At 40.0% G+C, this 12,761-nt stretch overlaps 1 long non-coding RNA gene across 5 annotated transcripts in view; it reads left to right on the top strand.

Moving 5' to 3' along the window:
- Positions 1-1,321: 1,321 nt before the first annotated feature.
- Positions 1,322-12,761, top strand: part of LOC103886963 — a 39,164-nt gene continuing 27,724 nt past the window's right edge. For 4 of the 5 annotated variants that reach the window (XR_650853.4, XR_650856.4, XR_650855.4 and 1 more), the window contains exon 1: positions 1,322-2,546. This is a non-coding gene — a long non-coding RNA (uncharacterized LOC103886963). Of the gene's footprint in view, positions 2,547-6,727; positions 8,775-12,761 lie in introns of those variants that run through there. The other variant, XR_002523887.2, reaches the window with a different exon arrangement.

Below are 12,761 nucleotides of genomic sequence, written 5' to 3'. Positions count from 1 at the left end.
TTCAGGCTCCCACATTCACCAGAGCCATCATGGCCGCAGGGTTCTCCCAGACATAAACCATTTTGCTTCTGGAGACAAATCATAAAAGCCAAGATAATTGAAAATTCCAGTGAGAGACATAAAACAACTTATTGCACTGAGTATCTGATAAAACCTTACTGTTTAAAATTTTATGTTAGTGAAAAAAAAAAAAAAAGGAATGAGATAGCGTGTACCAAATCTTCCTTGTCAAACTTTGGCAACTGAGATCTGAAACTTCTGAATCTGAATCCCAACTCTGCCATCTACAAGCTGAGTAAAACCAAGTTATTGAACTTCTCTGAGCCTCAGTGTCCTCGCTTTTACATTGGAGATAATGACAGATAATAATATTAGCTACCCTAGGAAGAGGATTAAATGAAATAAGATACATAAAGTACTTGACACAGTCATAGTAACAGCTCTTTCTATTACTACTTTTACTACTGCCACCTCTACAACTATTGCGATCACTAACATTACGTGCAAGGCATTGTGGCAGACAATATAAAGCAATTGTTAAAAAGCTCACAGGCTGTTTTGGAAATAGACCAGCTCCTAAAGAAATAAAGAACAATATAAGCCAGCAGGTCCTAAGTGCCAAATGAGGGTCACAGATGGGTAAACTACAGGAGCTCAGAGGAGGAAGGGACATTGGCCATATCCCTGGAAGCATATGAGGATAGAATGGTTCATGTCCTACCATGTTCCCCTGGGAACTTTCCTCTTAATAGACACCTCCAAATGCAGATAACTGATTACTTGCTACAGCTCTACCAGCTGCCTCTATTTCCTCCATACTACCTGCAATGCCCTAGGTCTCTTGACTAACAAACACAAGTGTGCTCCCTAGAATCACCAATAACTTTCTCCAGGTTAAATTTGAAAGCTGTTATTTCTTTCTGTATCCATCTGAAAACTTTTTTGACCCTATGTTCATCATGCATCCATTCTTTTCTTAGTATACTCTATGTATTTACCTGTTTGACTCTCTTCTATTCTCTGCTTATGGATGCCAGCCAGTCCCTGGCCTTCTCTTTTTGCGCCCCCCGCTTTTTTTTTTTTTTTTTTTTTTTTGAGACAGAGTCTCATTCTGTCACCTAAGCTGGAGTACAGTGGCACAATCTCGGCTCACTGCAACCTTGGCCTCCTGGGTTCAAATGATTCTCATGCCTCAGCCTCCTGAGTAGCTGGGATTACAGGTGCCTGCCATCACACCCAGCTAATTTTTTTGTATTTTTAGTAGAGATGGGGTTTCACCATGTTGGCCAGGCTAGTCTCAAACTCCTGACCTCAGGTGATCCACCCTCCTGGACCTCCCAAATCTTTTTGCTCTTTTTAATTCCTCTGTACACTTTTTACTTTTTAGCTCATTTGTGCAAATGGTTCCTGTTGCTAATTTTATATGAATAAAATTTATGTTCCCTCTAAACAACTTCTTTCCATTAATCACTAAAACAGTTGAAAGAGGAATATCCTGGTAATGTGCCACATTTATGAGAATATTAGTAAGCCTATAGTCTTATACCAACAACAAATTCATAAAATTGAAGTCAATATAGAATTAGCATTGCACTGAACCAGATTAAGGTTGACAGATGTCCACTCAACTAAATGAATATTTCCAACTTAATTGAATCATTTGGCAAGTTTTCCTAGCTGACCCATGTGGTTATTCCCCATGCTTTGCCTTAAAAAGTGTATTATTAGGATGTCACCTTAGTAAACATTGAGAAATGGTAAACTTTCTGGCTTCTTTATTTTCTTTCTTTTTCCCCCCCCCCCAATGATATCCATTGAACTACTCTTGGCGTTTTGTGAAACAGGCATGCACCAGGGACCACAACAGCAGAACGTTAGAGAAAAAGATAGTGTCAGAACTGGTGGGGACTTGGGGAAAAAAAGTGGTGACGGAGTTTTTTTTCTCTCTCTCTCTTTAACAGATTCATTTTATTTTCATCACGGGGTGCACCCTGTTGGCGAGTTCTCTGGGTCAGACCTCCGATGGCTCCTAGGTCTCGGGGCTGCGTCTGAAGTTACTCGTTGCTCAGGAAGAGAGTGGAGACGGTTGCAGTCCCCTCACTCAGTGGGTCCGGCTGTGTCCCCTCACTCTGTTCCTCCGCCTGCGTCCCCTCACTCAGTGGGTCGGGCTAGGCCCCCTCAATTCCGGCTGGTTGCCCTCACTCAGTTTTTCCTCTGGCTGCGTCCCCGCACTCAGTGGCTCCCGCCGCAGTTCATGCTGAGGGAGCTCCTGGTTCAGCGGGCCAATGGGGCCTGATGGCGCTGGCCCGCTCCCTTCCTCAGGTGTTCTTACAGTCGAGGTCTTTTTTGGAGCACTTTTCTTCCCGGCTCTCCCTCGACGAGTTGCTTTTCCTTTCTTCGCTATTTTGGGACACTTCTTAGGGCTTCTGGGCCTTGGCTGAGAGGAGGACTTCGTCTTTCGTGTTCCCTTGGTGCTGGCTGGTGGTCCGGCGGTGGGCAGGCTCTCGGCTTTCCATCCGTCTTCGACAAGTCAACGTCTCCTAATGGTACGGAGTTTTCTAATTTATCAAAATAGGAGTCCTGAGACTTTTAAAAAATAAAATAACGTAGATAGCCTTAAGATTATTATAGAAAAATGTTCAGCTAGTGGGGGGCAAACAAACTTTTCCAGAGCACCAATTGCATGCCTGGTTTCATTTTTCAAATACAATTAAAATGGAAGTCCTGCCCTTTATCCAAATTCTCACAGAGAACATGAGATTCGACTTTTGAACTCAGTAATACTGATAATATTAGACTAATATCTTAATGATATAGACTACTAATAATTAGACTGTTTCCAGGTAATCACGTTTGCATCTGGAAAAAAGGGAATGCTAACATTAGATGTCAGACTAATATCTTAAATATATATTCTAATTATTATTAGACTAATAAATTGGCCTATGGAGCAAGAGATTTGCTGTTCTACAAAACTAACAAATCAATAGACTGGTTGGTTTAGGGAAACTACTCTTTAGAAAAAAACTTAAAACCCCAACATGAAAAAAGTGAAGTCTGTAGCTCTGCCTGGAGCCTAAAGAGAATTTGGACATTAAAGAAAAATAAGGTAAAACCAACTATCAATCAATTGATTACTCGTTTTTTAGAATTGAGGATCTATTCAAAGATATAGTCCATCAACCACTTTCCTCAGACATTTTCATCAGAAGAATATTTCATTTTTAATAGAAATAAAATTATCTGCAATTCATATAAAGTTTTGTCATTTTCAAAGAGCTTCTTTACACACATGATGAATGGGACAGGATCTACAGTAAAAACAATAACAGCAACATGGCTGTTGGTTTAGGCTCTGCCATTTTCAAGGTAATCAATTTTTCCATCTGGAAAAAAAGGGAATGCTAATACTTCTCAGGATTGTTAAGATGATTTATTTAAGTCACCTAGTAAGTTTGTCCATTGGGATCCATATTGACATAAGGAAATAATACCTCAAATATCCAAATTATATAAAAATAATTGTTATTATTACAATAAAGTATACTAATTTTGAAGCATATATAAATGATTTTCTCACATTTTTCTGTCCTTCAGAAATGCCTGTCAATGTATAGAAATGATTTACTTAATTAATTACATGTATGTGAGCATCTTGAACATAGCCAGCAACAAATACCTGCTAACTGGTTATAAATGACATTGATGAATATTTAGACAAAAATTTCAGCAGGTAACTCTGAAGTTTCTATGTGCATAATGTAAAAGCAAAAAACATATTTTAGAATTATATCTGGATTACATGTATTCTAGTGGTAAGGGAGATTTTGTGCTGATTCATGTAACAACAGGCCTACCTGTCGTTCAACGCCAGCATCCATTATGATTGGTGGTTGATTTCCATGCCATAAGTTTTAGATATTTTGCATTTCACCCTTCCCTTATAGTTATATAAAGATATTTTTAAAATTGTAAAAATCAATTGGTCAACACATACATGTGAACACATACCCATATGTACATTTGCAAAACACAAACTCAACAAAAGACAAGTATCTAGAATATATAAAAAAACTCTAAAAACTTGCTAGTAAACAAACAAATAATCCAATTAGAAATGGGCAAAAGATATAAAGAGACTTTTTTTTTTGAAGAGGACACACAGATGGCAAGTAAGCTTATGAAAATATGTTAAACATCATTAGCCATTAGGAAAATGCAAATTAAAATCACGATAAAATATCATTACACACCTATCAGGATGGCTAAAATAAAAACATAATGACAAAGCCAAATGCCGGTGAAGATGGTGAAACTGGATCACTCGTATATCGCTGGTGGAAATGTAAAATGTAAAATGGTACACTTTGGAAAATAAGTCTGGCAGTTTCTTGAAAACATGCAACAACCATATGACCCAACAATTGCCCTCCTGGGCATTTATCCCAGATAAATAAAACTATATTCACTTTATGGGTAAATAGCCCTAAACTGGAACAATCCAGATGCCCTTCAGTGAGTGAACGGATAAGCAAACCATGGCACATCCCTACCATGGAACACTATTCAGCAACCAAAAGGAACAAACCACTGATACACATGACAACCTGGATGAATCTCCAGAGAATTATGCTGAGTGAAACAACCAAAATATCCTAAAGGTTATATACTGTATGACTCTATTTAGATAACATTCTCAACAGGATACAATTGTAGAAATGAGAAACAAATTAGTAATGCTCTAGGGCTAAGAATAGTGGGGGTGGGAGGAAAGGGGTGTGACTACAAGGGCAATGTGAGGAACACCTGAGTAATGAAAACGTTCTGCATCTTGACTGTATCAATGTCAATATCCTGGTTGTGATACTTGAGTTTTTCAGGATCATACCACTGGGGGGAACTGGGTAAAGGATAGTGGTGGGGAAATTTTTCTGTATCATTTCTTACAACTGCACATGAAATAATTATCTCAAGATAAAAGTTTAATTTTAAAAAACGTTAAAATATATGGCATTGAAATATTAATCTAGGCTACTGAGATTTTGATGCTCTCTTAAATTTTATACCCGAGTACTCAAGGTGAGTGACTATCTTGCCTTACTTTGGCTCCTGTCCTAGAAATCAGATTAAATGTGGAAGAAATCACAATGAATGGGGCTCGAAATGAATTGTCAGGAGTTTCTAAGGAGGATTCTGCAGGCTTGTGGTGATAGAGGTGATAGAATGCTTTAACATATTTTGGGAAATAAGAAAGGTAGTTAGTAGGGAGACTAGAAACCCCAAGAAGTTCAGGAGAAGTTTAAGAGACAGAGCTTGGGAACAGAATCTTCCTTACAGCACTTATAGGGAAGCACAAAGAGAAGGGATATTATGCAAATATAGATATTTAGAGGAATCAAACAAAACTAGGTTTTTGTTGTTGTTGTTCCCCTTCCATCACTCCGTTCCCCCTGCTGTGAATCTTGCCAAGAGGAATCTTAGAATGCTAATGTCTCGGTATTTGACACAGCAAGTGATAATTGCACAGTGGCCGATTGATTTCTGACTCACCCTTTTGCAGATCAGTCCTGCAACTTTGCATTCATTCCAAGCCTCAAGGAGTAGAGCACAGCAGCAGCAGGGCCCACCTTCACCCGTCAGATAATAAAGTTTAGTCATGCAGCTTAAAATAAAATAAGCAAGAAGCAGATGGTGAAAAGGACAGAATGTAGCATATTTAATCTGTCCATGTTTGCGAGGAAGCAATTGTCTTCTTAGCTTCAGAAAACAGAGCAAGACAAACAATAAAGCTTCTCTTTCCTGGACACATATGAAATTGTTGATAGAGATGATCTGGAGTTTGGGGTAATTTGACCCTCATCTTGCTGAATTCTCTTTCTTGGAACCAGGAAACTGAGCTGGTCTGCTTCTCCTGGTAGGCAATCAATGATAGGAGGAGGTTAGCAGCAGTCTGCTCAGTAAACAACTCCGAACAAAATGATCATACCCAAATGAAACCAATATTGGACAAAGTGAACCTCCCAAGGCCTGGGGTGGTCATCTATAATAAAAGAACTGTCAGAGCAAATGGGCTAGTGTTAAATACTTCAGCCTAAACTGTTAGGCAGCGGACCCTACGAAAACACAAGGTGGTGAGTAGTGTCATGGAGCGTTTATTCCAATTTGGCTTGTTTAGAATCGCTACAATGCTGGAGAAAGACGACAGAAAAAATGACTTTGCCTCCTCTGAGAGGGCTCTCTGACACTGAAATCTGGAAGGCTGGCTTGAGCCCTTTGTCTGGAATTTATTCTTATTCCAGTTCAGATGGTGCCTGAGTATTTTTTAATGATGTGTCAATTAAGGCCCATTGCTGACTGCCAGAGTGGAAGGATCGGGTAGAAATCTGTGTGCAAGACGAGGTAGAGACGGGTGGCTAAAGAAGGAGAAGCCGTGAGGAAATAGGCAGAGTTCGGAGAGCAAATGAAAACGAGGTTCAGCCTGGTTGTTGTTGTTGTTGTTGTTTTTCTTTTTGTTTTGTTTTGTTTTTTTTTTTGAGATGGAGTCTTGCTCTGTCGCCCAGGCTGAGTTCAGTGGCGCCATCTCGGCTCACTGCAAGTTCCGCCTCCCGGGTTCATGCCATTCTCCTGCCTCAGCCTTCCAAGTAGTGGGACTACAGGCGCCCGCTACCACTACCACGCCCGGCTAGTGTTTTTTGTATTTTTAGTAGAGATGGGTTTCACCATGTTAGCCAGGATGGTGTCCGTCTCCTGACCTCAGATGATTCGCCCGCCTCGGCCTCCCAAAGTGCTGGGATTACAGGCGTGAGCCATGGTGCCCAGCCTGTTGTTTTTCATTAAGTTTAATCACATAATGGGGAAAACATTCATAAAATCTACATTTTTTTTTTTTTTCAAAAGAACACATTCAAATAGAAGAAACTTGGAGGTGGTCAAGAAGAGAACAGGCCTAGCAGGCCCAGCCATGACTCCCTTGCCATTATTCCATATCCTTGTGGAGTGTGAATTCCAAAACACAGGGGCGGGGTATGCTAGTGGACTACCTTCTGGTGAACGCCAATTCCCTTATCTGCATACACTGGGCTTTATGCTCTGCCTTATAGTACAATGAGTCGAAACTGAGTGAGGAAGACGAAAACTGAGCCTCCCCTTCCCATGCTATAGCTGTTTTCGACGGCCTGTGAGTCTTCACCTGGAACAGTACACCTCACACTTCCCTTCCTTCTCTGTTTCGGACCTACAGAGAATGTAGCACACATCTCAACATTTAGCTTTCTCATGTTTTCATTTTCATTTACCTTGTTTGTTCATCCACGTGGCCAGCAGGTTTTGAGCGCTGAGGTTAACACAGTAAGCAAAATAGCCACATGGAGTCATATAGTTCCTGAGTCTCTCATAGAACTTCCTGTTAAGCCAGGTAGCAGACAATACCCAAAATACCTTAAAAACAAGGCCCCTCCCTGCATCTCATGATTTCTCAGAGATAATGGGGTAGGTTTAAGTGGTTCCATTGGAAAGTAAGTGATCTGATGAGTTTGCTGAACTCATTCTCTGTAATGGTTCCTAAACTAGACTTCTTTTACAAAAATACAGACATCAGGCTTATAACTTTGATGATTTCCTAACAGCGAAATATGAGACTTTTAAAAATGGGATTATTCTACACTATAGTTATATCGGGCAATAAAACACGAAATTGCCCATGCCATAACAAAATTAGAGATTAGAACCTGTCCTTGACTGTGGTTCTAACCATATGGACAGAGAAAATGGAGGAAACGGGTCAGCAGGGGGAGAGGAATGAATCAGACATTCAGAGGGTCACAGGAGCCAGGGATGGCGGCCAACTGTCTCCGTTCGCGTGCGCTGAGGGGTTTTCCAGGACCCTGCACTTTTAGTGCTAATGCCAGGAATGAGTGAGTTAGCCACCGTACCAGGGGCTGAGTTAGCCACCTTACCAGGAGTTTCTGGACCCCAGCTTTGTTGCTGCACTCAACTCTGTGAGAGATTTCCCTTTTTGCTTATGCTTATCTGATCTGGGTTTCTGTCACTTACTTGCAAACCGGAGTCCTAACAAATGGTTAAGTAGCATTTTCCACTTTGTAAAGAATTTTTGAGTCTCAAGACAACTTTTTGAGACAAAGTAGATGACATCCCCATTTTGAAGAGAGGAAAATTGGCTTGAAATCCCAGGCACATTTACCAGCTCATATGGCTAAGTAGGTCAGGTAGCAAAGCTGGGCCCCCTGTCTCCTATCATGAGAGCTTTGTACTTCTGGAAAGCTCCCTTTCAGTGGGTGGGGGTGGGTATCTTGCAGGAATAGATTCTCTACTGCCTGGGCATCCATCAGTCACAACCTGCACTTTTAAAGACACTTGCTCTTATATACCCCCTCTTCTTTACCTCTCTTAAGTTTGCGTGCTGCATAAACTTCCTCCACCCTACATTGTTTGAAACTCTGCCATTGTAGCCCCTTTTCCTATCCAGGGTTTCCTTGCCACTTCACTGAGTGAAAAGGTGGGAAAGTAAGAGTAACCAGAACTCAGAGATGACCTCCCTTACAGTCTTTACAAACATGTAATTTAATCCTCAAGGCAATTGTATGATATAGATTTTACTCTTTCCTTTTATAGATAAAGAATTTGAATCCCAGAGATGATTAAGTGGCTTTTCCAAGGTCACTCAGCCATTATGCAGTGAAACTGAGATTCCAGTTCAGAGTGTCTGACTCCAGAGCCCATTCATTATTTTGCCCATATATAATGCAAACTTCTAGGTAGGCACAGCCCTCTATTTTGGAGCACGTAATTTATTTCACTGGGAGAACAAAGGTGAGTCTGTGCAAACTCTCAGGACAGAGAAAGCTCGGTGATAATGTCAGGTGACTCTGGCTACCGTTTTAGGGCTGTCCTATGCAGCATAATTCTAGAGCTGCTAGAACAGTGTAGGCCCTAAGATAAAGTATAGTTTCTGTTCACAATTCATTTATACTCACTCTGGAAATTTTTCCTTCAAGCATTTGGAAGACCCTTATGTTATCAGAAAGGGGTTCCAATCCAGACCCCAAGAGAGGGTTATTGGATCTCACGCAAGAAAGAATTCAGGGTGAGTCCACAGAGTAAAGTGAAAGCAAGTTTATTAAGAAAGTAAAGGAATAATGGCCAGGTGCAGAGAGTCATGTCTGTATTCCCAGTGTTTTAGGAGGCCAAGGTGGACAGATCACTTGAGGTCAGGAGTTCGAGACCAGCCTGGCCAACATGGTGAAACCCTATGTCTACTAAAAATACAAAAATTAGCCAGGCATAGTGACAGGCCCCTGTAATTTCAGCTACTCAGGAGGTTGAAGCAGGAGAATCACTCGAATTTGGGAGGTAGAGGTTGCAGTGAGCCGAGATCACTCCACCACACTACAGCCTGGGCAACAGAGCAAGACTCTGTATTTAAAAAAAAAAAGAGAGAGAAAGTAAGGAAATAAAAGAATGCTACTCCATAGACAGAGCAGCCCTGAGGGCTGCTGATTGGCTAGTTTTATGGTTATTTGTTGACCATATTCTGCCAATAATCCAAGAGGTGGAATTTTCATAAGTTTTCTGGGAAAGGGGTGGAGATTCCTGAAACTGAAGGTTTCTCCTCCTTTATGCCACATAGGGTAACTTCTGGACATTGTCATGGCATTTGTAACCTGTCTTTGCTCTGGTAGGAGTGTCTTTTAGCATGCTAACGCATTATAACAGGCAGTGAGGACAACCAGAGGTCACTTTCATCACCATCTTGCATTTGACGGGGTTGGTTGGCTTCTTTATTGCATCCTGTTTTATCAGCAGATTTTTTTGTGACCTGTATCTTGTGACCTCCTATCCCCTCCTGTGACTAAGAATGCCTAACCTCCTGGGAATGCAGTGCAGCAGGTTCCATCCTCATTTTACCCAGCTCCTATTCAAGATGAAGAGATGAAATTGCTCTGGTTTCACTGCCTGTGACACGCAGGATGAGTGTTCCTCCAAAGGAAATAAAACATTTCAGGGAGAAGAAAGTGAAATAGGCATAATCTTTTGTTTAATGTCTATTATTAGATTTACTACTAGATGTTTATTATAAATTTATAATTATTGAAAATAATATAATTTTAAAAGTGTTTAAAATACATATGAATAAAACAAATTATAAAAAGTCATCCTAAAAACACCTCCCCAAAGTCACCTCTGTAAAGATGTTGCTGTTCATTCTTCCAGGTTAAATACACACACTCCCCCAAAAACATCATATAAAAAAGATTTTAGAACCACCTTATTTTCCTTTAACAATAAATTGTGAATATCTGTACATGTCAATGAACAATTATATTTTTAATAGCATAGAGAATTAATCTCTACCCAGATAGATGCTGGTAGTTATGTTTTATATCCATTCTTTCCTCTTCCCCTTCCCCCATCGCCAAAATCCAGGCCCATCCATGGGTAAAGCGGTGTCTGATGAGCTGAAGTATTTAGTAAGCTAATGTTCACTGTCCCCAGCAGGAGGCCTGCACAGCTTGGCTGATGAGAAATGAACTGCCTGAAGCGATCTTTTAATGGCAACTAATTTCCCATATTTGATTCTCAGCTTAGCCAACTAACATCTAGTTCAAGCGTGACAAGGCATTCACAGTTCCTTTTGAAAGTTCTCTATCTGAGAAGCCAAACAATATGTTCAGGGCCATCGTGACCTTCCAAGATCTTGTCCTGTCTACTCCAGACCAAACTTTGATCTGCCAGGGTCAGTGATCTTATGAGAAAAAGTTTATGTCTCTATATTGAGCTCTTCTTTTTTTTGATTCTAACTATTTTCAGATAAGTTAGCACTGAAAATTACTGAGCAACAAAGTTTGTAAATGTCAACTAAGACTCTTCAGAGAAACCATAGAGCTATTTTCATTTTCTTTAGGTTCGTGTAAACAGTTTCCTATCAATTGGTCTTTTTCATTCTTAATGCATTTAAGATATCTAATAGGTATTAAGCTCCTCTGTCCTTGCTTTAAACAAATCCTATTACTCTGTGATTCTATCCCATTACACAGTGATTATTGAACAGAGCTCAACTTAATTGGATATGATCATGTCCTGGTATGTAGAATTATCCAGGAAAATTAGTACTTTTAGTTGTCTCCAATAGCCCTATTTGTGGCTGTATTTTATACTTTTTTTTCTAAATCTACAGATGAGTTCTTTTATATTTTTTTGAAAGTGGCTCTAAAATTTCTTGTTAATAGCTAGAGCATGGCTAGATTCAAGGGAGACTACATTCAAGGATTACTTGATCTTAAGTTTTATAGGCAGAGAGGTAGGTGCAGCGTAGCTTAATGAATATTAGTGCCCTGGTCTTATACATAGGGCTGTGTGTGTGTTTGTGTGTCTGAAGGTTTTAATATCATCAGAGAAAATTGCCAGGTCCTACTTGCCACCTCCCACCTCTGTTTCACATACCTAGTTTTGGAAGCCAGAATTCTAATTATTTATATTTTGGACTAGATGGCCATTTTTCAATTCAGAGACAATCTCACCACTTTATTTACACCTGAGTAAGAATGGCAATCTCAAACAGTACTATAAATCACTTGCCAAAGCCTAGCCGAATGTAGGCAGCATTACAAGCCTCAAAGAAAAAACCAGTCAGCAGAGGCCGTCAGGGGGCACGATAGGCCTCGGGTCCTCACCCTAGACGGACTAAAGCATGAATGTGTTCCTGTCCTTGAGATGATCCTGAACTGTTCATTTCAGGAAAGAAACCATCACACAAAACTAGACTCAGTGGTTCATTTCAGCTCTTTAGGAAGAAGTGAGATCCTTGTTGCCTTAGAGAAAGGCCATTCCAGATACTCCTCTGTCCCAATAGTCTCTTAAATTGCACATGAAACAGTTTACCTAGTTTCAGACTCACTGATATTGGTTCATCAGCAGAGTAGTCATCTAGCATGGAAACTTTTGCTTTTCTATAAAACCTAAAACATTTGATAATTTTGCAGGAATATCCTTAACCTTGATGTGGTTCAAAACCACATCACACAGTGGTTATGGCAGTAGGCTCTGGTGCCAAACTGGTCTGGCTCTGAACCTCAGCTCTGCCACATGTTCTTGCTATGACGTTGGACAAGTAAGGTGGCCTTTAGAAGTCTCAGTTCTTCAATCAGTGAAATAAGAAAAACAATAACAACCATCTCCTCAGGCTGTCATGAAGAATAAATTACATAAACCATGATTTTAGAGCAATGCTTGAAACATAATAAATTATTATTCATTGTTACTGTTACTATATTAGTTTTACTATTATTATTTTATCCATGCTTTCAAAGCCCAGGCAAGTTAGGCATGATTTTTAGGATACAGGATTTTAGATACCTACTTAGGTCACAAACTCTGATTCATTAACCTTCCATCTCAATTAGATGACAGTCTCATACCTAATGGTCATCAACCATCAGGTTGCAGGCACCAAAAGCCCTAGACAAACTCTGCCTTTCTGTTTCTTTCTTGGTTTTGTTTTGATTTGGTTTTAGGATGGATTCTAATAAGAGTAATTATTTCAGTCTTAGATCCTTGTGCTTTTTTACCTTATCGATGATGACCAGGAATTGGCCAAGAAATGGCTAAAAAAGTGTCAAAGATGCTCTGGAAAGGGAGGATTGGCATTACATATTTTTAAAGGGTAGGAGTAAACAACTGTGGACAGTAGCTGACATTCACAGTTGATAGTATGGAGTTGTTATTTGATAAACTGTTTTGTTTTT

Source organism: Papio anubis, chromosome 8 (genome assembly GCF_008728515.1).
Source record: "Papio anubis isolate 15944 chromosome 8, Panubis1.0, whole genome shotgun sequence".
NCBI classification, from domain to species: Eukaryota; Metazoa; Chordata; class Mammalia; order Primates; family Cercopithecidae; genus Papio; species Papio anubis.
The sequence above is the reverse complement of the archived record's forward strand: the minus strand, read 5'-3'. Positions and strand labels throughout refer to the sequence as shown.